We start from the raw sequence: 27,160 nt of genomic DNA, 5'->3' as shown, positions 1-27,160 counted from the left end.
TGGCTTCTCTTGTTTTCTTGTCATTCAACTGTCACTCTGATCATACCAAGGCAATGTTGATCTTCTAAACCCCCACATGTGAGTTAATGAGCATTCAGGGAGGGAGTCACATCATCACGAAGACCAATGTCATTGTCAGCTAGTGATTTTCAGATTGCAGTCAGCTGTCACGTAGATTTGGCAGTTCTTTTTTTCTAGTGTCAGCTCTATTCAGATCTCCTGACTTACCATCTTATTTATTCTGAGTCATCTTAAGGGGAACCTTACTGCTAGACAATTAATTTTCTGAGGTTAAGACACTGTGATGACTATCTACATGTCTACTGAATTCTAAGCACTGTGCCATGGCTTACACAGCTTTCCCCTCTATCTTCTTACCACTTTATGCTTCTGACTCACTCTAGGTTAGTCAAATCGGTCTTGTCTTATTTCCTAGATGGTTTGTGCTCTACTTAGCCTCATGAATGTTTTTTAAAATTATTTTTTCATTTTTAAAAACACGTGCATATGTACATGTATAGGCCTATACACAAGTGAGAGCAGGTGATTATTGGGTCCAGAAGAGGGAGTCAGATCCTCTAGAGCTGCAGTTAATGGCAGTTGTGAGCTGACCAACAAGAGTATGAGGAAACAAATCCAGGTCATCTGTAAGAAAGTGTGCACTCGATCTCTCTAGTCATCCCTTCTTGACTTTCACAAACTATCTTCTTTGCTTAGAAATTAGATGAGCCCTTCCATGATTCAACTACAACAATTGGTAGACACCTAAAACCATTACATGCTGTCCCACATGCTTTCATAAACATTTCTAGTTCATATTATGGTTCATAGGATACTTTGTTCTTAGACTATAGGCCTCTCTCTACACTATAAATCCTTTAAAAATTTTTTTTGCTTATCTTTAATAGTCATCTATTCATTCATTAATTTACTTATTTTTTTATTAATTTATTCTTGTTACAACTCAATGGTTATCCCATCCCTTGTATCCTCCCATTCTTCCCTCCCTCCCATTTTCCCCTTATTCCCCTCCCCTATGACTGTGACTGAGGGGGACTTCCTCCCCCTGTATATGCTCATAGGGTATCAAGTCTCTTCTTGGTAACCTGCTATCCTTCCTCTGAGTGCCACCAGGTCTCCCCATCCAGGAGACGTGGTCAAATATGAGGCACCAGAGTATGTGTGGTAAAGAAAAGCACTGCATCTTGTTGGAGGAAATTTTCTTACCAAGGATAGATATTAAGTAAATGTTGACCAAATGAAAGAGAGTCAGAACACACCAGTCTTTTCAGAGAAGCTGTGCTGTCAGTTGATCTTTAATGCAAGAATAGTTCTAAAGTTCAACTGACTCTCCCTAAAACTCAGAGGTGAAAAGCAACCACAATGGATGAGAAGAGAAACTCCAGAGAGTTGCCTCACTACCTGCCTGCAGACTCTGCTGAGGGAGAAGGTCAGAGACCACAGGTACACAAGGTTATCAGGTCATGGGGGTCAGGGAGAGAAGCCAGTGCCACGGGTTAGGAAATCATAAACAGCTCTCACTTCTCTCAGATCTCTATTCAACCCTGTGACAGTTCTAGTTACACTACCCCACCCTCATGCTTCCCTCCTGCTTTAAGTCACTCTTGTTCTGAATTATTGCCAGAAGCTCTGCACTTGCCCTCTTCACAGTTGATTATCAACCCAGAAGCTTTAGCGTCTTTGACCTCCCATCTTCCTCTCAATGACCTCATGACCTTTGTGAGGTAGCCACCTCTCATCTTGCTGAGCTTGTCTCTTGTTCTCCCCACTAACACTTCCCTGGCAGTCTTGAAGCTCCCCTGACTTTTAGAGTCATGTTTTTGTCAGTGTCTGAATAACACTGACAAGTCTGAGCTCAGGCGATCCGTCTCCTCATTCTGTCTTGTGTGAGAAGCACACACCATGTCCATGGTTCTGGATCTTGCTTTTTCACATGAATACACAAGAAACGTAATTCTCTTTATAACTGATATTTCTTTAATCAGACTAATTTGCCATGATTAATGCTGTCAGTCCTCTATTGATGGATGCTTGAATTGTTTCTAAATACTTTCTGATACAATCATTGGTGTAACTTCATACAGAGATGTTTGAATATTTGTGCAGGTATACCCATAAGACATGTGGGAATTATTGGCTAAAGAGCAAAACACGTTTGTAATTTAGATAAATATTGCTAAATCATTCTTTCCAGTCAGTAATAAGATATATAGCCCCTTTGAACATAATTTAAACTTAGAAGTCATTTATTTTTTTCCCTCACCTGTCCATGTCTTTTTACATATTTAACTTTTGGGTTGTTAAATTTCTCTTAATCTGTAAAAATTATTTTATAATGATAAACACACACATATAGAATTAAAGCATGTTTTCCCTCAAATGGAGAGAGTTGTTATTTGTTGTCATCTAACAGATCTTTTTGGTTTTTTGTATTCTTTAATTTATGAATCTTATGTAGTATTATGATACCTTATATCTGCCGAGTCCAGAAGAAGATAGTGAGCAACTTTGACCTATTTTGTGGTAGCATTTTCAGAAGAAAATTTTAATTATCTGTATAAAAGTTGTATCTCTACTTTCTATCTAGTTTTCTTGTATGCTGAGCATACTCCTTTGTCTCCTGACTGATACCAATTGGGAGAAATGTACAGATGCCTCTACTTGCAGTGGCACAGAATGATATTTTTTCATTATGTTGCTGACATGCATTTAGTGATAAGCTACACAGTACTCTTCTGGTGTGACTGGGCAATAGCAGTAGGCTCTAGCAGCCAGCCAAATGATAATGAAACTGCATTGTGTTGTTTTATTATACTATGATGTTCACTGGGTCAGGCGAACTAAATACATTTCAATTTATAGTATTTTATTGGTTACTGCTCTGTAGCTGTGATAAAATATTACAACCAAAGTCACTTAAGAAAGAGAGTTTATTTTGACTTATGGTTCCAGAGCGATAAGAATCCATCATGGTGTGGGGGACGGGGGCATGGGGGCCAGGAGCAGGAAGTTGAGAGCTCACACCCTTAACAACAAAAATCAAAATGGAGAGAGCTGACCCAAAGTGGGTCAGGCTACGAAGTCTCAAAGTCCATCTCTGGTGATGTGATTCCTCCAGCAAGGCTACACATTCCCATAGTCCTGTCAAGCAGTGCCACTGTTTTAGTTCCTTTTCTTTTTCTTTATTTATTAATTAATTTATTCATATTACATCTAAATTGTTATCCCATGCCTTATTTCCTCCCTCCCACTTTCACCCTATTCCCCTCCCCTATGTCTGTGACCGAGGGGGACCTCCTCCCCCTCTATATGACCATAGGGTATCAAGTCTCTTGTTGATAGCCTGTTATCTTTCCTCTGAGTTTAGTTCCTTTTCGATTGCTATAATGAGATATCATGACCAAAGCAACTTAAAGAAGAAAGAGTTTATTTGGGACTTACTATTTTAGAAGGTTAGAGTCCATGACCGTTATGGCAGTGGGCATGACAGCAGGCACGCAGGCATGGTGTTGAAGGCTGAGGCAGTGAGAACTGACTTGCAATGCAGTGGGCTTTTGAAACCTCAAACCTACCCCAGTGACATACCCCTTCCAACAAGGCCACACCTTCTAATCACTTCCAAACAGTCCCAATTGGACCAACTGAGAACCAAACATTCAAATATATGAGCCTATAGGCTACCCTCATTCAAACTACCATAGTCACAAGCATTCAAATACTTGACTCTATGGGAGACATTTTTTAATTAAACCACCAAAAATATTTTCAATTTAGAATTTGAAAAATCAGAACAGAACTTTGCTGTGAGCAGGGGGCCATCTATAATACCAACTAGATTTTCACCTAACTTTTTTTTTTTGATAAATTTAGTTTATTTTATGGGTATGAGTGCTTTGCCTGCATGTACGTATGAGTACCAAATGTGTGCTTAGTGCCCACAGAGGTTGGAATGAAGCATCGCATCCCTGGAATTTGAGCTACAGATGGTTTTGAGCTGCCTTATTGGCACTGGGGATCAAATCCAGGACCTTTGCAAGAGCAACAAGTGGAATTAACTGTTGAGCCATCTCTCCAGCCCCTTGGAGTTTGATGTTTCTTCTTCTTCTTCTTCTTCTTCTTCTTCTTCTTCTTCTTCTTCTTCTTCTTCTTCCTCTTTCTTTCTTTTTCTTTTTCCCACTCCTCTTTTTTCCTTTATCTTCCCTAACACCTCTAATGATGCTTTTTTTCATTTTCTTTTGAATCTTTAAGATGTGATCATTTATTGATATGTTTAGTGATGGCAGTTCAAGGACTATTCCTCTGAATATACAATGCTTTCTTTCACATATGAACTCAAGCTGTTTTCATCTTAAGCAGTTTTCTTAAATTATATCCGAGGACATGTTCTTTATTGTTTCAGTTTTCTCTTATTTGGGACCTCAACTACAAGAGGGCTGACTCTCTCTTTACCTTTTATAACAGATAACAAATAATATATAACTTGTGTGTTTGTTTCTTCTGTACTAGTGACTGATTATATAGTAATAGCTTACAGTCCTATCATGGTTGCTTGCTTCTGTGCTATTGGGTGGGACATCATGACAGTAGAGGTTTGAGATGGGCACTCTTGTTCACTGAACAGGAAGCAGAGAGTAACAGGAAGAGTCAGGGACATGATAATCACTGCCAAGGATGTGTCTGCAGTGATCACTTCCTCTAGCTAAATCCCATCCCTAGTGTTTCTAGACCTTCCTGAAGTAGTGTCAGTAGTTGGGAACTAAATGTTCAAAATACCAGCTAGTGAAGAGACTTCATATTCAAGACACAACAAATGACTTTCTTATTTCAGTCTTATCCTGAATATTCTTTGAAAATTTTTATTTTCCATGGCCCTGTTTATTTTCCTTTATGCCCCTTGTATTTTACTTTTTTTTTTTTTAATGAATTACCTTTCCTCTCTTCTACTTCATTCTTTAATCTTGAAAATTTCTGTTTTATATACTTGGTTTTTGGTGATAGCTCACCTAAATTCCTGTGGTTTTGCTTTGTGGTTTATCCTCAGACTTACAGCTGCTTCATCAAAGTATTAAAAGTTAGATTGCAACACGAGGCTATATGTATTTTTTTCTATTTTTATGGTGATACTTTCCAACTGGCTTTGGATTTTTCGTAGGAAATTGTATTGCTTATTTCTACTGGTTTTTTATATATGGTGAGTATGTTGATTTTTTCCCTTATAATCCAAAGAATTTAGTTTTCTTGGATTGTTTCAGGAAACTCCCATAGGTTATAGAAAGAGTGAGGGTACCTATCCAGCTGTACTGTTCAAAGATCCTTGGTTTTCTTTCTGTAATAGACCCAGAACAGAATGTCTCTGTGTGTTCATGCCTCCACTCACTCTTGGCTTCCAACTTAACTTCTATATTCAGTTCCAAGCTTTGCCAACTTCTATAGAGCCCTGTTTGCACTGAACAACTCTATCTACACAGGTGTTGCAGTTGGCATCCAGTTATGTCCTCAGTGGCTCACGACTTGAATACTTGGTCCCCACATGGTAGTGCTACTTTGGGAGAATATGGGAACTTGCAAACTGAGCTGGAGGATGTGGGTCATTGGTGGTGCATCCTTGGGGGTGTATTATTTTTGGCTGCTGCTTGCTGGTTCTCTACTTCCTAGTCCACCATGAAGTGACGTCTCTCTCACTATATCCTTCTGCTGCCTTCATATTCTCCCCAAGTGGCCTATGATAGGTGGAACCCCCACAAAACTGTAAACTAGAGAGTTAATCTCTGTAATTGTTTTTCTCAGATATCTGGGCCATAGCAATGTAAAAATAACTAATATACCAGGTAGTATATTCACTCTTAGTGAAAATATTTTGCTCGTGTTTTCATGATCTCTCTTCTGTGAGTACCAGCATGCACTTTACAGGTTATTATTATTTTTTTTTTGTCTTGTCCAACTCATATCCTAATGTGTCTCTTTCAGGTCACTTTACTGGGCTATTTTCTGCAGACGTTTTAGGTCTTTTACTGCAAGACCTTCCCTACATTCCTTGCCCTTCCTCACACTTTCCCATGTGTTATTTACGATGTGATTCTTATTGTTTCTCTTTGTCTCTTATTTTCACTGAAAAGTAGTTTTTAAGACCTCCCCTTCATTTTTCCTGTCGCTTTGTAATATTTTTCAAAAGAAAATACACAAAGTGAGAAGACACATGTTTGAACTGCTTCTGTATTCCCCAGGGAACGCCAGGGAGGAGGCAATGCTATTGGAAAGGGGAAAATAAACATGTGGACCAGCCCCCAGCAGGCTCTCACCAATGGTTCCTCTTTTCTGTTGGCTTACATGACAATGCAACATGATGAGGGCTAATTGGGGAGTTTAACTTGGAGGCAGCATGGTGATGGGAACTCAGATGGTGAAAGAAATAGATATGAATTGGAGGGATTTGTTAGAATTGTAAAACTATTTTTTTCCTACTGCCCCAGTTTCTGAACATGAAAGAATCATCGTACTGGGCGAGTCTTTCTATCTGCAGTTGGAATTGGGGTCATTTTTTTTCATGCTTTTTATTTGAGGCTGCTTACATTTGTAAAATTTCTAAATGTGTTTCTTAAATGACGTGTCTTTTCAAGACTATTTCTGTTACAAATTAATCCTATACCTTCTTTGAAGAAGTATACCCACTTCGTTGAAGTATAAATTTCAGGTAGTAGCAGAAAGGAGTTTTATTGTATGGAAAATGTAGGTGCTACCTTAATTTGATGACCTTGACCAAAATCAAGAATGCACATTGACACCCACAACCATTCACTAATTTTCAGTGTAATGAGACTAAAACAAAGATTCTTGAGTTAAGTACACAATGTACACCTGTGAGAATAGAGAAACTCCAAAGCCAGGGCAAGGAGGGCACATGGAAGCACTCATTCAGGATTGCTGGTGAGAACATCATGTGAGACAGCCTTTTCGAATATAGTTTGATGGCTCCATATAAAACCAAAAACCAAAACAAAACAAAACAAAAAACCCAACAACAACAACAAAAAAAACAAAAAACAAAACAAAACAAAAAAACCCCAAAAACCAAAACCAAAACCAAAAAACCAAACCCATAAAGGGCGTGTTTAGGCATGTGCCAACACAAATGTTTTGAATTCTTATGTCCACACACACAAACTTGGGTGTAACAACAGCCATATTCATCAGAGCCCCAAATCTCAAGCTCCCAAAATGCTTCTTTAGGTAACTGGATAATCTTTAGTGCACCCAAATAACAGAATACTTGGTAGTAAAAATAGATGTGAGGCATTAAGCCAGAAAAGGCCTGGAAGAACTTTAAAAGCATCTTTCTAAGAGAAAGGAGGCCATCTAAAAAGGTCAAATACTATTGAATTCCAACTATAGAACATTCTAGAAAAGGTAAAACTTCAAGGACAGTAAAAGGCTTATTGTTTGCCAGAAGTTGGGGTGAAGGAAGCATGCATGAATTGATGGAGCACTTGGGTTTTGAGGGCAACGAAAGCATCATCTACAATAAAATCAAGCAGATAAAAGTTATTATGTGCTTGCTAACATCTGCAGAATGTACAAAAGCATGTAGGTGGATGTTTTAAGCTATGACCTTGTTAATAACAACATGCCAACATGTTAAAGCAAATCTCCAGACTAGCATATGGTGCCATAGTGTGTGGTAGAGATTGTATGAAATTAGGTCTATTTTTCTCTAAACCTACAACTGCCCACAAAGTATGTAACTAGTTTTTTTAAAAATTGCCCTAAATTTCAGTTCTGTCTTAGGAGCTTGGTTAAAGAGACTTTAGATTAGTGGGGGAAAGGAATCTCTACATCAATTTCTCTTATGACAGAGATGGTCAGGGGTGGGCAATGTAGAGAAGAAATAACGTCTCCAAGCCTCTACTAGTGTGGAGACAGAAAGCTGCGGGCCTTAGCTGAGCACACGAGGTGGGAGGGGCCTCTGGAACTGCACAGGAGGCCCCAGGGCCAGGAACTGAATAGAGAGGAGTCTCTGTAACTAAGGCGGAGAGAAATCTGTGAGAGGAAGTTCGGAGAGAAAAAGATTCTGTTCTACAGGGCGACGGCTGGAGTCCTCGGAGTGAGGTCAGAAGTGTGACGTCAGGTAGGCGCTCCGCACTGCGTACTCAGTTGCTGTTGTGACTGTAGTGTAAAACCTCCAAGCCACAGCCAAGGCGGCCGCGCTCACAGTTGCTGGCTTTACTGGACATTTGTTACTGTGTTGTCAGAATTCTATAGGAGGGAATAGGGAGTGGGGGTAAGTTCCCTTGAGGAAGACTGAGGACAGGGCGGGTCCTCCATCCTCCACTCATTTTGAATACTCAGCTGCAACAGAGCCTGGCAACCAGGGTGACCATGAGAAGCCCCGCTGGGTTTTCAGACATTTTGGGAGGAGCAATGAATGAATGAGCGGGCCCCAACAAAATGCCCTACTGAAGAGGTCAAGGAGTTTGAATTTACTTCAGCATTACCTGTGCTCCAGGCATTCCATTCCAAACTAAACTCATCAACTGGGTTTTGTTTGTTTTCAATGCGTCTCTACATCAGTGGTTCAGCTATATCTTAAGTCTGGCCGTGAAGGGATAAGTCCAAATCTGCACTAAGTAGTGGAGAGGACACATTTACTGAACTGACCCAGGATAGTGGAGTTGAGTCATTTAATCTTTGCAAACCATTTTATGTTTTTTTTTTTTTAAAGTCTTTATGGTGGTTTGAATAGGTATGGCCCCCATAGACTGCTGTGTTTGAATGCTTGGCCCACAGGGAGTGGCACTATTAGGAGGTGTGGCCTTGTTGGAAGAAGTGTGTCTTTGAGGTCTTATACACGCTCAGTCTGTGCCCAATCTATGTGTGGAGCACAGTCTCCTTCTGCTGCCCAGAAGGATCCATATGTAGAACTCTCAGCTCCAGCACCATGTATGCCTGCACACCATCATGCTTCCTGCCATAATGATAATGGACAAAACCTCTGAAACTGGAAGCCAGTCCCAGTTAAATTTTTTTTAAAGGAGTTGCCATGGTCATGGTGTCTCTTCACAGCAGGAAAATCCCAATTAAGACAGTGTGCATGTATGTATGTGTGGGGTGTTGATAGTATAGGTGCCCATGTTATATATATGTGGGCGTCAGAGGTCAAGCTCAGGGGTTGGTCCTTACCTTCCATCTTGTTTGAGGCAGGATCCCTTGCATGCTAGCTGTGGCCAGGCTAGCTGGCTGGGAAGCTTCTGGGAGTTTCTCTGTCTCTGTCTCTCATTTCCCTCATAAGAATGCTGAGATTGCAGACTTGTGCCACTCTGCCTGGCTTTATAGTGCTTCTGGGGATCCAAATTCAGGTCCTCATGCTTGTATGGGCAAATGCTTTCCCCACTGATCATCTCCCCGGGTCCCCAGATGACCTGTTCCACAGGAAGAGGAAGCTTGATTATCCTTTACTCAACAGACCCAAGAGAGGCTCGGTAACAAGGAGGGCTGGAGGGAGGATGCATGGATCTCCCTGGGAAGGAGAAATAGAATAGATTTTTTTGAGCTAGACTAGGGGTAGATTGGGAGAGAATCAGGAGGGATCAGGCAGCAAGAGTGTGGAAGGAGAGACTACTGGTAGAGATGACTGAAATTGGGGGGAATTTCAAGGAAGATGTAGAAAGCTAGAGCAGTGGAAACTTGATGAAAACTATGAGGGTGACCTTAGCGAAGACTCCTAGTAATGGGGGATTTGAAGCCTGAGCCAGTCATCTTCTACAACAAAGCAAGGCTTCTAGTGGTGAGACTGGAACATCAACCCAGGCATACAATCTCTGACCTACAATTTGTCCTGCCTGCAAGGTGTGCTGGGGTACTGGCAGTGCAGAACTTGTAGGAGTGGCCAACCAATGACTGGCTCAATGTGGGACCCATGTCATGAAAAGGAGCCCATGCCTGACACTGCCTGGATGGTCAGGGACAAGAGGTTGGATAGGCCAAAGACTTAGTATAGAACTAAACACAACTGAGGGGGGGAAAAGCAATGAAGTGATTGCTAATGATACTCTGCTGTTCTCAAAGATCGTATTAGTCCAATTGTCATCAGTCAGGCATATCCAGCAACTCATGGGAGCAGATGCAGAGACCCATAGCCAAACACTAGGTGGAGGCCAGGGAACCCCACAGAAGAAAGGGAAGGAAGACTGTAGGAGCCAGAGGGGTCGAGGACACCACAAGAATACGGCTCATAGGATCAACTAAGCAGGGCTCACAGGGGCTTGCAGAGACTGAAGTGGCAACTACGGAGCCCATATGGATCTGTGATAGGTCCTCTGCATCTAAGTTATGGTTGTGTCGCTTGGTGTTTTTGTGGGGCTCCTAGCAGTAGGAGCAGGCATGGGGGAGTAGAGGTTAGAGGTGTCTCTGACTCTTTTGACTACACTTAGGATCCTTTTCCTCCTACTGGGTTCTTGTCCAGCCTTGATGTGAGGATTTGTGCCTAGTCTTATTGTAACCTGAAGGGGAGTGCTGGGAGGGATTGGGAGGAGAGAAGGGAGGGGAAACTGTGGTCAGGATGTAACATATGAGGGAAGCATAATAAAGAAGAGTAGAGGGAGCTCAGAGCTGTCCTGAAGCTAGACAGTGCAGAAGCAGACCAGCTGCTGCCGCGCTCTGTGCTCTTGACTCCGAGAGAAGTGCCAGGGGAAGATTTGTCAGGTTTCTTTCACTTCATCTTCAACACTTAGTCCATTTGCATAGGATGTCTTTTTTAGCAAAACAACTCAAGGCTTCATGGCAGTTCTGATAGACCCAAGCTGGGAAATAAAAATAATCCTGAGCTCTGAACTGCAGATGAACTGCACATATTTTTAGCAGGCCCTTTGGATATTTGGCGGGGCCTCTTTTCTGTTTTTCATTAAGACTAGAATTTCAATTACATTTGAAATTCAAGACGTGCTGTCAGTGAGTGTAGTGATTATGGCACCTAGGAGTCCGAGACTGGAGGACTGCAAGGTCCAGTGTAGTCTGGACTTCCTGGCAAAACTCTTTGTCAAACCAGAACAGAACAACCCAAATTAAATTTGATTTTAAAATGCAGTAGCTTAACACCCTTCAACCGGTTCCTGCTTTTTGCATCATCACTTGTCAAGGTATGGAACGTGGACATTTCTCTCAGGGACATGTGCTGTTAGAGGCAGCACCAGCAGCAGCACCAGCAGCAATATGCTAACTTGTAGCTGTCCCTCTAAAACCTGTCCCCCACTATTCACTTTAATATGGCAGCTTAACTGCAGGTTCTGGTTTGAGGAGGACTATAAATTAAATGATAGCTTGCCATTTTCTCAGCCCTTTGGCTTTGGTGTGTGCAAGTACATTATTTGAGCCATCAGTACGACTCGCTTGATCCGCTTCTTTGAGGAGTCGGAGTCGGAGCCACAGTTTATTGCTTTTTCCCATTTCCAGACTAACTGTACCTCCTTAGTGATACATGTGATGTTTTCGACTCCGCTGTTTATCACGGACTCTGTTTCACCTTCTGTATTGGCAGTGAAGTGTCTCTATCAGTCTCTGTACTTGAGGCAGAGAAAATACGTGCATTTCACTTGCAGGTACCAATAGACATTAGCATGTCGTATTGAGAGACACGGAGCTTAATGGAATTCTTTGTGTGGAGTCTTAAAAATACAACCTAAATTTTTTTTTATGTATTCAAGGATATCAGTGCTGTGAGATGATGCAAAACCTGGTATAGAGCTGTGGTGTGTGTGTGTGTGTGTGTGTGTGTGTGTGTGTGTGTGTGTGTGTTTGTGTTCACATGAGTGTCAGTGTCCATGGAGACCAGAGCTGTCTGATCCTCTGGAGCTGGAGTAACTGGCTGTTGTAGCTCACCTGACTTGGATGCTGGGAACTGAACTCAGGTCCTTTGAAGCAACAATATGAGCTCTTAGTCACTGAGCAATCTCTCCAGCACCTAGTTTTGATAATTATCTATTGGTATGCATTATATCATTCTTGTAAAAAAATTTTTTTTGGCAATTTTCCCCAAGCAAATGAAAGTTAAAGTTAATTGTTTTTTAAGGGGAAAACCCCCCAAACATTCGGTTTTGATATTTTTACATGTCTAATCCACTTCAGTGAATATTATCAAGTGTGTTTTTGGGATGAAAAACTCAATTATTTATCTAGACAGAGTATATTTTTACATGTCTAATCCACTTCAGTGAATATTATCAAGTGTGTCTTTGGAATAAAAAAAAAACTCAATTATTTATCTAGACAGAGTATAAAATGCTTTTCACAGAACTGGGTCTCTCACAAATATGTCCCGTCAACCACTGTTTGGAGCAATCCTATGCCACAGGAATGTTAGTGTTTTACACTGTCATTTCTGAAACATTTTTTTTTTATCCTCAGGGAGACTGGCTAACCATAGCAGTTATAAGTGTGAAACTAAAGTATAAGACTAATATACACAAGCAATCAAATGAAAGGAAGCTGCCCACAATAACTAAAAGCAGGAACTGAGGAGATGGCTCAAGGGGGAAGGGCATGTGCTCTTGCCCATTCAAGAATCAGGAACAGAGTTCAAACCCCTAATGCCCAGTGCAAGGAATAAAGACGTGACTACTAGAGTAAGTAAGGAAGCAATCATAATAAGCATAGCTTGCATTAAGAAAGGAAAAGAAATAGAAGGCACACTGATTACAAAGGAAGGAACAAACCTCTGTCAGTGACATGGTAGTATACATAGAAAATCCCAAAGATTTGACCAAACAAAATCTGAAACTAATTTGTGGTTGTGGTAAGGCTGCACGAAACAAGAATAATAGAAAAGAGGAATTGCTTTCCTTTATAAATTGTCAATGAATGAAAATGTAAATTGAAATACAATACCACTTACAATAATAGCGTTCTTCATTTAAATGCTTGAGTAGAAATCTGACATTATCTGTTCAAGATACATATGAGAAAAATCATAAAGTTCTGATAAAAGAAAATTAAGGAAGATCTAAATAAATGAAGAGATATTCCACATTCATGGATAGAGAATATTCTATCAAGGTGTCAGTGGCTCCTAACCACATTGGTAGATTCAACACGCTACCAATCAGAACTCTCACACACTGGAAGACATTGATGCACTGGTCCTATTGTTTATGTAGAATAGCCATGTGCGTGTGTGTATACACTAGAGTGTGTGTATGTGCACATGTGTGGATTGTGTATATGTATCATGTGTATATGTGTGTGCATGTGTATGTATGTGTATATGCATATGCACATGTGTAAATTGCATATGTATATCATGTGTATATGTGTATATATGTGTGTATATGTGTGTGCATGTGTATGGTGTTTATATGTGGTTGTATAACTATATGAATGTGTGTGTATGTGCACAGGCACTTGTGTCATTAAGGAAAGTGAAGCTGGAGAACTTTAACACCACCCAAGCCACAGTAATCATGATAGTATGGAACAAGGTAAAGCATAGGAAGACATCATAGAATAAGACGTACTATTTTATTAAAAATTTTTATTTTATTTTTAATGTATATATTCACTTTACCTCCCTATTGTAGCACCTTCCTGAAGCAGAAGTTTTTGGTTTCTTTAAAAACTCAATTGTGTCATGTGATGGTTTTTTAGAAACTGTCTTGTAAGAGGACATGCTATGTTTTGCTGAAAACAGATACATGAGAGGGCACATGATGTTTAGGAAGAATATAAATAGAACCCCACAGACAATTAGAGTTTGCTTTTGCATTGCTACACTGTGTAATGTTTCCGTGGTCTTTGAGGGTCTTAGCTGGTCTTTGCTGGTCTTCACTTTGCAGAGAGAACCATTACAGAGAATTTCTCATGGAACTCTGGCTGCTTCTCATTGTTTCTGCTGACTAGTGCTGATTCTTTCTATTTCTGCTGGACCATGCCACTGTTACAGATTCGTGTTGCTGTTTGTTGTTTACTATTGGACTGGACTGGTGGTATCCTGACAATGCTGAGTGGAATTGGCCCAAGGAACTATGTCTAAAAATGTCCACAACCCCTTTTTCTTATTAATATAATTCTCCTCTACCTCTAGCTGGTGGGTTAGAAGTGAGAACCCTAAATAAAGTAGGTTTTGAAAAATCTAAGCCTACACTCTCTCTTCTCTCCCCCACATTCCTTTCTCCCATCTCTTTACCCCCTCCCCTTGTTCTTAGCAAAGGGGAGCCCTTCCCACCAACCCACCCCATCACATCAAGTCGAATCAAGACTGAACTCCTCCTCATCCACTGAGGCCAGGCAAGGCAAGCAGGAAAGTAGGCAATGGAGTTCATGTCATAGACAGCACCCACTCAACTTACTAGATGATCATGGGCATGAAGATCAAATGCCCATCAGTTACAAATATATAGGCCTAGGGCCAGTGCACGCATCCTCTTTGGTTGGTGCTTCCATCTCTGTAAGCCCCCATGGGTCTATGTTAGTTGACTTTGTTGGTTTTCTTGCAGTGTTCTTGTCTCCTCCAACCCTTCTATCTTTTCCTCCCACTCTTCCACAGGACTCCCCAGCTCTGCCTAATGCTTGGCTGTGACTCTCAGCATCTGATTCAATCAGCTGCTTGAGGGTGGGCTGGTGGTGCAGGGGCTCTCAGAGAACAGTTAAGTTAGGCTCTTGTCTGTAAACAGGAGTATTGATAATGGTGTCAGGGGATTGCTCTCTCCCATGGGGTGGGGCTCAGGTTGGACCAGGCATTGGTTGGCCATTCCCTCAGTCTCTACTCTATCTTTATCTCTGCACATCTTGTAGGTGGGGTAAAATTTTTTCCAAAGGTTTTGTAGGCAGATTGGAGTTCCCCTTCCACCATGATAGGTCCTGCCTGGATAGAAGGTGGCCTCCTCAATCTTGTGTCCCCCACTGCTAGGAGACTGAGCTAGAAAGAGCCTCATATTTTCCCTGGATCTTTTCCTGTTGCAGGTTTCCAGCTTGTCTCAGGGATGTCCCCACCATCAGTTTCCTTTTTCTCTCCAGGACCTCAAATCTTCCCTCCTCATTCTCCCTACATCTGATCCCTCCCCTTATTTCCCTCCCCACACCCTATCCTATTCAGTTCCCTCTCTACTTCCTCTTTCAGGCCTATAATCAATGCCAGCTTGCAGGGAATCAGAGGAAGGTGGGTCTCTATGGGTTCGAGGCCAGCCTGGTCTACAAAGTGAGTTCCAGGACAGCTAAGGCTACACAGAGAAACCTTGTCTTGAAAAAACAAACAAATCAAAACAAAAAGAGCTCGTATTTACTATTTTAAAAGCAACTGGAGCCATCTTATCATGGACTAGTGCATCATTAGGTGTGCAACACAGTAAACAAATTGCTGGAAAAACAGCTAAGGAAATTTGATGGGGAAAGGATTTTTTTAAAAAACAAATGTTCACACCCCCCCCCACACACAAACTCCTCACATTTTTTTTTTACTCCTCACATTTTTTAAAGCCCACAATGTAATGATAGTCATGATTACTCACACTTGGAAGCAAGAAGATGGTCTTCAATAGATAAAGAAACTATATTGTTTTCATGCAGTAGAATGCTATACATGGAGAAAGAACCAGCTGTTAAGCCATGAATAAATATGGATGATGCTTAAATGTGTATTCTAGATTAAAAAATTTTTTTAAAAGCACTACAAACTGTATGATTCTAGTTATAAAACTAGAGGCAAAATTATGGAGGCGATAAAACGACTGATAGGGGCTGGAGAGTTGGCTCAGTGGTTAAGAGCACTGTCTGCTTTCCCAAAGGTCCCATGTTCAATTCCCAGCACCCACAAGGCAGCTCACAACTGTCTGTAACTCCAAGATATGACACCCTCACACCAGTGCACATAAGTTTAAAAATTAAATAAAAATATTAAAAAGACTGATATTTACTAGGACTTAGGAATTAGAGAAAAAGAGCAGGGAATAAGTAGATGGAACATGGGACCCTTTTCAGGGCAATTGAATTCTATTTGGTATGATATTGTAATGGTAGATATATATGATTTATGTATTCAAATACATAGAACTTTCAAATGTAAAAGTGAACCAACCATGGGCTTTAGTTAATGATGAATGAGTGTCAGGTCACAGGTGACCACAGAAGGAGGGGCCAACCGACACTTGGCCCCCTCTCACATGGGGACACATAGCTCTATTCTATGTGAAGAACTGTGTCATTCAGCCAAAATTCCCGACAAAATAAATATAAAAGGAAAGATTTGGGCTCATAGTTTCTGATGTATTAGGCCACGATAAGATGGCTCCAGTTGCTTTTAAAATGGTACCATGAAGAATATGGCAGCAGGAGTGTGTGGTGAAGGAAGCTTCTTGCCTCGTGCCAGTAAGTAAGTAACTGTGTACAGTAAGTAAAAGTGGAAGAGGAGGGCCAGGCAAGATACAGTCCTCAGGAGCATGCCCCCAACAATCCTCTCCCTACACTGCGTTCTGCATCTTAAGTTCCCATCTCCCCCCCAAAGCCTATAAAAGTTGTGAACCCAGCAGTGGACCAAGCCACTGAACAGCGCTTCACTGGGGACAAACTTTTAAAAATATGACCCTTCGGTGGAATGTTTCATATTCAAACCATAACAGTAACCTAGACGTCATCACGATGCAGTGCAAGGGAACCTCATCTCAAAGCTTGTGGATTCTAGATTTATATTTAAAAGTAATCGCAGACAAGACACCAGGTGTGGTGACATATGCCTGTAACCCCCGCACTTGGGAAGGCAGAGATAGGCAGATCTCTTGTGAGTTTTAGGCCAACCTGGTCTACACAGAAAGCCAAGGTTAAACCAAAAAGAGGTAATCGCAGACACTCTTTGACCCAGGGCCTTTCTCTTAGCACAGTTTAGCCTATGATGATGGGAACAGACTATTAAAATGTCATAATTTTAATAATTTTCCACTCTTAAGTAAGTGGGAAACTTGAGATGTAAAAGTCACAAGAGGAAACTCTGGTGTTGTGGACTGGGAGCTGTGGTTCTCAGATCCCCTCCTGCGAGGTGGGAAGATCCTGAGCGCTGTGTTTATTTGGACGGTGAAACTCCAGGGACTTCCGTCTAACAGACCGTTCCCCATCCCAGAGAGACTGTGGAGAGTGCAGAGTTCAGCCGTTAGGACAACATCTTCGTGGACAAATGTCTCTCTGCTGGGCGAAGGTTCTTGCATTTTGGAAGGAAGTGCAAGGTAACCACAGGGTTTGGGCTTTTAGCAAGTGGACAGGCGTTGGAGTGTTCTAGACTACTGCTTTTTCGACTTGTATTTTGGGCTTATTTTTTAAACTTTCCAAGAGAGTGGAAAACTTGTAGGCTGGGGAAAATTGTTAACAGGTCCTCAGTTAAAAAAATAAAAATAAAAAGACTTACTGTATTTTCTTGGTGTGTGTGCATGTGTGGTGTGTGCACAGGTGCCTGAGGAGGCCAAAGGAGGCCTTCAGATCCCTGGGAACTGGAGTTACAAGCAGTTATGGGTTGTATAACATGGGTTCTGTGTCCTCTAGAAAAGCAGCATGCACTCAATCACAGAGGCTTCTCTGCAGCCCAGATTCAGTTATTACTCTCACTGCTGATAATGCCTGACAAAAAAACCAGCGAGCCAATCAAAACCAGGGGCGTGGATCCGAACTTCTACGTTCCTATTTTCATTTCACCCAGAATCATTTCAGTTAAGGTCTCACCATCACAGTGTTCCTACAAGCTGTCAGATGGAGGGGAAATTCTTTCCCTAGCCGTGTCAATTCCCATCCAACAAATAGGGGATGAAGGAAGCTTAATGCAAAAAGTAAATAAGATCTGAACATTGACGCTCTATCAGGCAGAGGAGGCTCACGAGCACTTTGGTCCTTTTTTTCGTCTCATGCGTTAACTGGCCTTTCTTTTGGAAATGGTTTTGTAAGAAGAAGGACAAGAGGCCAGTTTACTTGCTGGCCTATTCAGATAAGAAGAGGCAGATGTTCTCATTTAATAATTGGTTTTCATGTGACAGCGATTTCTGGACTAGAGAAAAGTAACGTCACCCTAAGCTGCAAATCAGTAGCCTTCAAGCAGTTTCTGGTGTAGTAGCGAACCGGTGGGAACACTCTGGAAGGGAAGCAAGGCCATTTGTGATTGGGCTGAGCGTAAGGGTGGGAACCGAAGGGAAGGAGCGCTTACTGAGTGCTTATGTGCTGGGGCGATCAAGACTCCTCGGCTAGTCTCTATGGTATCAGGGGCAAGTGAAAATTCCAGACAACAGGACTATTTGTCACAAGTGGAGATGACAGCTGGAAGAAGGTACTGACTCTTTGTCACAGCTAAGAGGAGAATGTAAAGTCAGGTGTTTACTCTCGCTTCTGTTTATGCGATTTTTATCTATACCCCATTTCCATGAATCGGGGTCATTAAAGTAAGTGAATATATAGTACCATATGGACAATTTAGGGCAAATATGGAAACGCCACCGATAAACAAGATTTAAGAACAAAACAAACACCAAAAGCCAAAAACCTAAGACGATTTCTGCTTGGCACACGCCCCGGAGAACTAACTCACAATTCCAGTGCCCATGTCAACTAACTTAGTTCAAGGCCTTCCGAACACGACTGTCCTCTTTTTGTGTCCTCTTTCACCTCCTTTGGGTGCCAGCTGAAGGGTTGTTTTGTTTTATTTCTTTTTAAGGCATCTCCTTGAATTTTCTCCTTACTGTTTGCTCTGTACAAAATTCAGGGACACAGAGTTGCTGGACGGTTTGGAGCCTCTCCCGGAAAGCTAACCTTCTCTGAAGGGGGTGGCTCGGAGAAAGGGAAATGCTGGCTTTTCAAAAATGCCTCCTCTGGGAGGCCACGGGGCGGCCTCCTTTCTGCACAGTCAGGGAAATTTCATCCTCAGATAAGGGAATTGAGGATAGTTGGCTGTGAATGCCTGAAGATTCCACAAGGACAAATGTGGAGAGCACAGCCATAGAGCCATTCCCCAGGGGCCAAGGTCTCTCTGTTTACACTCCTTGCAGCATTTCCTGCATTCTTGTGTTAGCGGCTCCGGTGTCATGCCGGTTCTGAGTCCAGTATGCTTGGAATAATCTATAATGGAAGCAAATGAGGCTGTAGACGTTTCTTTCATTCATTAATTTGTTAGTTGATTCATTCATTCTTCTGAGAAGGGTTTTCTACTGCTGAAAAACATTTGTTACATAACTTGAGTGTTTTCCTAGGAGAAACTTGTGAAGCTGCTGGTTTCCTTTATTTTGTTCTTCTGAAGACACGTGGAGGCGACGTTTCTAAAAAATTAGCCACATTGATGAATGGTGATTCTCCCCCCCGCCCCGCCATTGCTTTGGGGGATGGAACCCCATTTACCAAGGGAATATTTACAGCTAAGGTAAGCTAGTTTTCTACGTTATCTCTCAAAAAAAGCTTAAGAGGATGTAAACAAACAAGCAGCCGATGTTTTATGTCTATGCAGCATAAGTCCATTTCTAGCTACCATCCAGTTAGGGATGCATCTTCTTTTTTGGAAAATGCACCCTGTTTCAGGTTTTGGCATGGTCTGGTTTAGGCTGTGACGATGCTGTTCACCTGGTGGTCTTTCTCGGCTGCTGCATCCCCATCCGTCAAACGCTAACAAGCTAACGAGATCCGGTGTTTATATATCAATACCAGTTTTGATGTCAATTTTGAATCTAATACCTCTTCAGAGAGGGTTGATGACATGAAGAATGAGCAGAGGGTGTGTCCAGAGTGTTATGTGCAATGGCATACCATAAAGAAAGAAGACATTTGCTCATACCCTGAAGGGATATTCACTTATCAAAACAAATGTCAAATTGCAGTGTGAACACAGTGACTCAGGGCAGTGAGCAGGCCCCAGGCAAACGTGTAATGCATTTAAAGCTGCTGTTTGAGGTGTGCTGTGCTCCAGTTCCTGCCTTCTTCTGTGTTGAAAGACCAGTCACGACCCCACATTTACCTTTCTCTTTCTCCTCTTCTTTATCCAGTCCCCAGTATGGACCTGAAACTTATATCATCCAGAACATAGAAATAACTCAATTTGGTGTTTTATGGGATTTTTGAACCCATGAAGGGAAGCCTTATCCAAAACTCTAGTAGCTGAGTGAGATGTTCTTTAGGGGTGAGGGCTTCCAGACGCCCCTGGGAGCAACTGATGGAGTTGGTTTAACTGACTCTTATTCTTTCATCACTTTATTTTTAAAAACATGGTGCTTGGGATCAAATTTAGGTTCTTGCAAGACAAGCACTTTACCAATTGAGCCTTCTTCCTGGCCCTTACCCATGCTCACTAAAATTGACAACAATTATAATAACAGAATTAGTGAGCTGAGTACAGCATGATGCACACATGGAGGCCAGAGGCCAGCTCCTAGATGTTGGCTATCTCCTCCCACCATTCCGAACCTGGGCACTGAACTCAGGTTGTCAGACTTGGCAGCAAGTCATCACAGTGGTCTGCCAAGTTCTCCTGTTTCCTCCTCCTCTTCTTCAGGTATTGAGTCCCGTGTTATATTGAATGTCTGTCTCTTGACTCTCTTGCTTCCTCCGTGTTCCTATCCAAAGTATTGCATTGATTTAATAGGTTCTTCCATTAAAAAAAAAAACCTCTCTATATTGTTGTTCCTTAATGATTAGCATTGGACCTTTCTCTAAATTCTCTCTTGGATTTGCCTTGTTCATCTTCCAGGGTTTAAAAACTCTTTATATCTTCAAATGTTAGTAGTCATCTTTCTGAGGTATATGCCCGTAAACCTATTTATTCAATATGCCTGAAATAAGCCCCAAAACTTTGTTTTCTTTTTTTAAATATAGTATCTCTCTATTTTTAAGTTCTGACTGTCATGGAACTTGCTAGATACACTAGCCTAACTCACAGAGACCCACCTGCAGTGCCTCAGCTTTCTAAGTGATGTGATTAAATGCGTGAGCCATTACACCTGACAGCTTTGCTTTATTTTCAACTTTATTTTAACCACCACCAATAACCATAACATCACCACCACCAGCACCACCACCACCACCACCACCATCATCTAGCACATCTATTCTTATGCTAAAAATTTGAGAACATTATCCTCCATTTTTCACCCTTCCTCACCTCCTTAGTCCATGGAATCAGAATCCCATCAATCCTATTAGCATATCTGAAGCCTGTTCTCCTCTCTATCGCCATTGCTACCGTTGTAATGTATTATGAGATCAACATGTTCCCTGCAGCATTAAGGAGGCATCCACCATTGTTGTCTACAAACTATTGACTCTTTCCCTGGCTCAGTGGTAATTTCTTCATTAATATGTCTGTCTTCACCATTTCTCTGCTCTCATTCATAGATTCTTATGAAAAGAAAAACTTCCGGTGGTTCAGTGTGGATAGTCTGGGAATACGTGACGGGGGCTTGAATCTTGCTCTCTCACAAAGCCCGTGAGGTTAAACTTGAAGTGGAAGCAGCTGTAATGATTCTTGTTTCAGCGCCTACCCGATAGAATCATTATAATAATTGGATGAACATTTTCCAGTTGATTGAGTTTTTTTTTTAATGAGTGGAACACTGCCTACCATACAAAACGCTTATTAAAATGTAAATAAGATCATGCTCCTGAAATTTGCTAATGGCTTCCTACATACTTGTTTGAAAATTCAAGCTCCACACCAGCCCAAGTCCCACATGTCTTGGCCTTGCTTCCACCCTGACCTCGTTTCAGATCACCTCCCCTGACCCTATGCTCCAGACAAGCAGGCCTTCTGTCTCCTTGCTATCACAAGAGGTTTTTTTTTTTACCTTCTTCTCTCTTGACCTAGAATCCTCCAGTGTCTAACTTCATTGCCTATTTAAAACTCTGCCTACATGACAGATCTTAGCAGTGCTTTCTGGCCCCCCTGTTTGAGGAAGGCACTGTGTGTTTGATGCTACAGTTATCCTTTGTTTCATGCACACCACCACGTAAGCTTCCAAGGGAAGGTAGTAACCAAAGGCCCTACTCAGCTTCATGGCTGTGAACCACAGTGTCCAGCATGGCATGATAACCAAAAGGGTGCAATAGTGGTAGGGATACCTTGGTTGTAACTAGCAGCTCTCTAACTGGACTTAACACCCACTCAAGAAGAGGAAAATCATGCCTGGCTCCCAGTTTGTGTAGGATGAGTCTGAGCATCTCGGTGAAGCAGTCAGAGTCATTCATGATCCAGATTCCACCCATCTCTCCAACCTTCTGCCTTCTTGCTTTATATCCTATGCCTGCCCCCTTCTGTAGTCTGAAAATCCTGAGATGTGCTGTTATGTCTAAATTCTTCTCTGCATGTGTTGTTCTTTCCCCTAGTCCACTTTACCTTCTCCTTCTCAGAGTGCCCTTAACTCCTTTACAAGTTATTGTATGTATCACCTAATGGTTATGTTTCATGACAGACTTAGTGTGCCATGTATTTCTCTTGTGGGATCACCAGCAGGTTGCAAGGCTAGGCTCCCTCTTAGTAATACGGGTTAGTGACAGAGTTCCATGAAAGGAGTGGGTCTGCAAGCTATTTGTATCACTCCAGGCACAGTTCCTCAAGCCTCCTGTGTAGCACTCTACGGCTTTAGCTCTGCATCTCTGGCCAGATGCAGAGAATCTTGGGGGAGAGCTTCAAGGTGTTAGCGGATGGTGCAGCAACCGAAGTGAAAGCCTGATCACTCCTTGGGCCACCTGCATGGGAACATTTGTGAAGATTATGTGCAAGGAGGAACTCTCTACTGTATGTCCCAGAATATGAAGTATATCATAGTAGTTAGTCCATACACATAGATAAGGGATATGTGCACAAAATATTCTTCTTTCACGATGCAGATCTAAGACAGTAAAAAAAAAAAAATAAAAGAAATGAAAAGGGAAAGGTTTTCCTTCTTAAAATCCATATTCTTGTGGGTAAAAGAGAAAAAGATTTAATATGAGTATAAAATGATTTCTAGTGTTGATAAGGCTATGATCGAGGGTAGGATGCAGGCATATTTTTAAGCTACTTTATTTGGGTTCTTACACCTCTACCTACCTTCCAATCCTTATTCCTTGCAACACCCCAACACTAGGTAAGTGAGAAAGAAGGTTAGAGGAAAGGGGATGTAGACCTCTTTAAGACTACTTCCTGCTGATCAGAGATGTTGAGTTCCTTGGAGCAGGGTTGATTTTCACAGACAGAATATCAAATTTCTCATCCTTCATCTCTTTACTCAGGACATCTGGAGAAAACACAACAACGACAGTGGGGGGGGGGAGCAGCAGGGAGAACGGCAGCCTTCTCTTTCTTCAGAGCACCCTGGCTCCTCTTAGAGTGCTGGCATTTATCCCCCTGAAAAGTTCTCAGAATTCCAGACATTAACTATCCTCAGCTGGCAAAATCACGGCCCTGTTAGTGCACAAGGCAAATCATAATCACCTGCTCTGAAGGAGCCTCTTATCCCACATCTGGGATTAAAACAAATACATATTCACAAAACGTAACTGGGATTTTAAAAGAAACCAAAACTCTCACAACAATATAGAGACTAGAGAATGGCGGTAGAGTAGCCCAGGTTTTAGGCCAGGGAAGGCCATGCTGGGTCAGTTATATTACGAAAGACTTGGATAAAGCAAGAGACGGTCATACGTGGTTGGGGAAACAGTCAGAGAATAGACTGGGTGCAGAAAATAGCATGGCAGTTTCTGTCAGAAATATCCACACACGAGGAAGAGCAAGCAGTCAGGAGTGAGGTGAATTAGGGGAAAGCTAGGGGAGGCAACTTAGTGCATCTCTGCTTTTCCCCCGTGACAATGCTGAGGGGAGGTCACTGGAGGATGGTCAACAGCTGAGTGGCTTTTTAAAGTGCTCACGCTATCTAATGTGAGAAAAGGCTGAAGCTTGGATTTGTCTGGGCCGATTCCCCTCTGCCTCTGATGCCTTTGGGCCACTAAAGACTGCATCTCTGGCTCTAAGCAGGGTGGCCACAGGCATGCTTTTTAGCCCCTGTGTGCTGTGATGCGTCACAGACCCCCAGGTTTCACAGCTAACCTCATCTGACTTTCCTAATTTTCATCTTCCTACCATGCTGGCAGCAGAAGTCTTCCTTGCTTTCTCTCCCTCTATCTCCCCTGTGAAATAGGAAGCCAGACTTAGATTGGAGTGAAAGTAGGAAGTTAGAAGAGATTGCTTGATTGAGTGGGAGAGTAAACTCACTGCCACTCTCTTTTCATATTTTTATGGGGTTAAAAAAATTAGGAAGATGGGGGCGTTTGTCATTGTGTTCAGTTACAGCCAGTTTCCCAAGAAATGTAGACTAGTTCGAGAAACAATATCAAATAAACAGCTGCACTTTATTCATTCAATCTTTTATTCATTCAATAACAACTTAAATGCTTATTATTAGGAATCAGAAGATGAGAACGCATCTACTGTTCAGGGACATCTACGAGAGGTGGAATACCCAGCATTAAGGGAATACCATGGAGACTGCTGAATGATTTGTCTGATCAAAAGTGCGAGAGTCTTGAAGGATGAGTAGGTGAGTCCAGGTCCGTGTCTGGCATGAGCTGACTCAGGTGGAGTAACAGAAGCTCCAGCAGAGGAGTGAGAATAAAACATATTGCAGACATGAGATAATAATAATAATAATAATAATAATAATAATAATAATAATCTCACAACAATAACACCCTAATCTCACAATGATAACACCTTAAGGCTGATAAAGGGAGCAAAGCCTTAACGTGTGGAAAGATTTGAAAGGAGGAGATAGTAGTCTGGGAAGGCATCCTCTACAGACAGAGAGGTGTTTACAAATAAGGTGCAAGTGCTTAGGAGAAATGACAAGCTAGCTCTTCTGCAGAGCAGTGGGTCTCAACCTGTGGGCCTCGACCTACCTTTCTAGCCTATCAGATATTTGCACTGCAGTTCATAAGAGTAGCAAAGTTACAATTATGAAGTGGCAATGAAAGAATTTTACTGTTGGGGGGGGACCGTATTAAAGGGTCGCAGCATTAGGAAGGTTGAGAACCACTGCTGTAGAGGATCTCACCTAACTCTAGGGCAAATCTCTGATGATCAGTTATCCCTAAAGAGACAGACATGGAGAGGTTTCTTCCTTTGTCTGTTGGTGCCTCAGAAAGCCCTGACATGCTGCAGAAGGCAACCTGCTTTCTTCAGTAACTGAGAACAGCTGAGGACAGATTTGGCCCCAGGAGGGAAGCTAGATGGCACTGCACTACTGCCCGCCTGTTGCCCGGGGCATGCTTGATTTGAAAAGAAACGAGATGGCTAAAAACCGCTAAGTGAAACTTTGGACTCAACATTCGGGAGACTTCTAAAGAAAGAAATGTGGCGTTCTAGCTGCCAAAATTATGCAATTAATCATTATCATTTGGCTTACCTAGTACAGCTGCCCGAGTTGTGCACCAAGGACATAATTCTATCTGCAGATGAAGATCATATTGTACTTTGCTATTTGAGAAATTCTTTGTTGAATTCTGGTAAGTAAAGCATTGACGTGATCGCAGATAAGGCACTCTTGAAGCTTCAAAGGAGAAAATGCTCGTGTTTGTTCTTTCGTTAGAACTCAGAAGAGAGGCACAAAGGGCCTTGGTGATAGAGGTAGAAATCTGACTAAGGGCTAAACCAGAGTTTTCCTGGGTAAACTGTTGCTGTCTTGATTCCTGGGAGAGTAGCATTAAATACTAGATTAATTTGACTATGACCTGTACCTTTTAGGAAGCATTCTTCAACAAACAAACAAACACACACACAAAGAAACAAATGCCACAATAATAAGCAATAACAGAATCAAGGTGTTTGCCTCTACAAAGTGAGCCCGTGTAAGGTCTCTACATACTCCACTGATAGAATGTGTTACTTTAGAATATGAATTTAACTTAGGGCTAGAGAGATGGCTCAGCCACTAAAGGCTAGGGTCACAAGTGAAAATAAATTTGATCTAGAAGAAGGTAAGTCCAGAGGAAAACAAAGAGCAAAGGCTTATGTCGCAGAGCTGTCTGCAGAGCTTTGCAGCTTATGTTGAGACCCTGTGTCTTCCCATCATTTTCCTCTTGACTTGGAGTTACAATGTGGCATTGATGGGATTGAGCCAGGGCTTATAACTGAACTCAGTAGCAGGGTACCTGTTTAGCATGCTCAAGGCTCTGGGCTCAATTCCCAGCACCACAAGCAAACAACTAACATAATGGTAGGATTGAGTAAAACATTTAACCACAATCCTGCCATCAATTGTATCATCCAATGGATGAGATTTAGTGGGTAGGGAGGAGTCATAGGAGCCAGTTGAAGTGAAATATAAATTTCCCAAGAGCATGTACCGTGGAGAGATCTGGGATTGGGACTCAGTGGTGATCATTGAAAAACAGTTGAAAATATATATTCTTGAGAAGGTCAGAGCCAACCAGAGCCTCAAGGTAAGATGGGTTTTTGATAGATACACAGTGGGCAGAAACTGAATCAGGACAGAATCAGAGATGGGGGGGGGGGAGAAGGGAGGTGGGCATAAAAAAAGGGGGGGGGGAGAGAGACATAGATTAGGGTATAGGCTAACTTGATGGTACAGGTTGGACCAGTTGTTTCCTATGCACTTTTCTGGCTACAAGCTGATATACTTTTTTGTTTGTTTGTGTTGTTTTTATTTTGTTGAGACAGGATCTTGCTGTGTAGTCCAGGCTGCTCTGGATTTTAGGATCCTCCTGCTTCAGTCTTCTTCATGGTAAGATTACAAGGATGTATCATCAGGCTCAACCAAGGCAGATGTGTTTTGTTTTTTATACAGTGAAATTGTCACTCTGTTGAGCCTTCACTCTCTTCCTTGTGGATGTGAGGGAATGGTTGCAACTGACTTACCTCTACACATACCCTGAGTTACACTGATTACTTGTGTGTGTGCACGCGTGCATGGACACACACACACACACACACACACACACACACACATGTGGAAGCTAGAGGTCATCATCAGGTGTCTTCATTATTTATTCTCTACTTTTTCACTTCTGTATGTCTCTCTGTGTGTGGTACATGCACATGTAAGTGTTAGGTGGCTGGAGGAGGGACATTGAGGGTCTGTTCTCACTCTCAGTTTCATCCTTTGAGACAGGAACTGTCACTGAACTTAGTTTAGAGCTAGCCAAGCTAATGCACCAAGCC

General features: G+C 42.0%; 1 long non-coding RNA gene across 1 annotated transcript; it reads left to right on the top strand.

The window, feature by feature from the left end:
* Positions 1 to 1,394: 1,394 nt before the first annotated feature.
* Positions 1,395 to 25,562, top strand: LOC311582282. The gene is made up of 3 exons (XR_014774067.1): positions 1,395 to 1,464; positions 24,387 to 24,521; positions 25,390 to 25,562. It is a non-coding gene; the product is annotated as an uncharacterized lncRNA (long non-coding RNA).
* The last annotated feature ends 1,598 nt before the right edge of the window (positions 25,563 to 27,160 follow it).

Source organism: Acomys minous, assembly GCF_964271855.1.
Source record: "Acomys minous genome assembly, chromosome: 14".
Taxonomy (NCBI): domain Eukaryota; kingdom Metazoa; phylum Chordata; class Mammalia; order Rodentia; family Muridae; genus Acomys; species Acomys minous.
Note: the sequence above shows the minus strand (reverse complement) of the source record. Positions and strands in the feature narration are given on the sequence as shown.